We start from the raw sequence: 415 nt of genomic DNA, 5'->3' as shown, positions 1-415 counted from the left end.
TTAAATTTTTAATAAATTTTTTATAATTAATTTTATAAATTTAAAAGGGGTTGGGGGGGTTGTGGGGTTTTGGGGGTTGGTGTTTTTTTTTTTTTGGGGGGTGGAGGGTTGGGGATTTTTTTTTTGTTTTTAAATAAAATAAATAAAAAAAATTTTTAAATTTTAAATATTAAATTAAAATTATATTTTAATAGTTTAATTTTTTTAAAAAAATTAATAAAATTTAATAAATATTGAAGGAAATGCCCTGAACAATTTTTAATAATTAAAAAAATAAAAAAATATATATAAAATATATATATAATAAAATATATATTTGATTATATAAATAATTATACAATATGTTTTAATATATATGTATATTAGATTAAATATATCTATTTTATATAAATATATATTATAATAATATATTATA

This window comes from Penaeus monodon, chromosome 30 (assembly GCF_015228065.2).
Source record: "Penaeus monodon isolate SGIC_2016 chromosome 30, NSTDA_Pmon_1, whole genome shotgun sequence".
Taxonomy (NCBI): Eukaryota; Metazoa; Arthropoda; class Malacostraca; order Decapoda; family Penaeidae; genus Penaeus; species Penaeus monodon.
Note: the sequence above shows the minus strand (reverse complement) of the source record.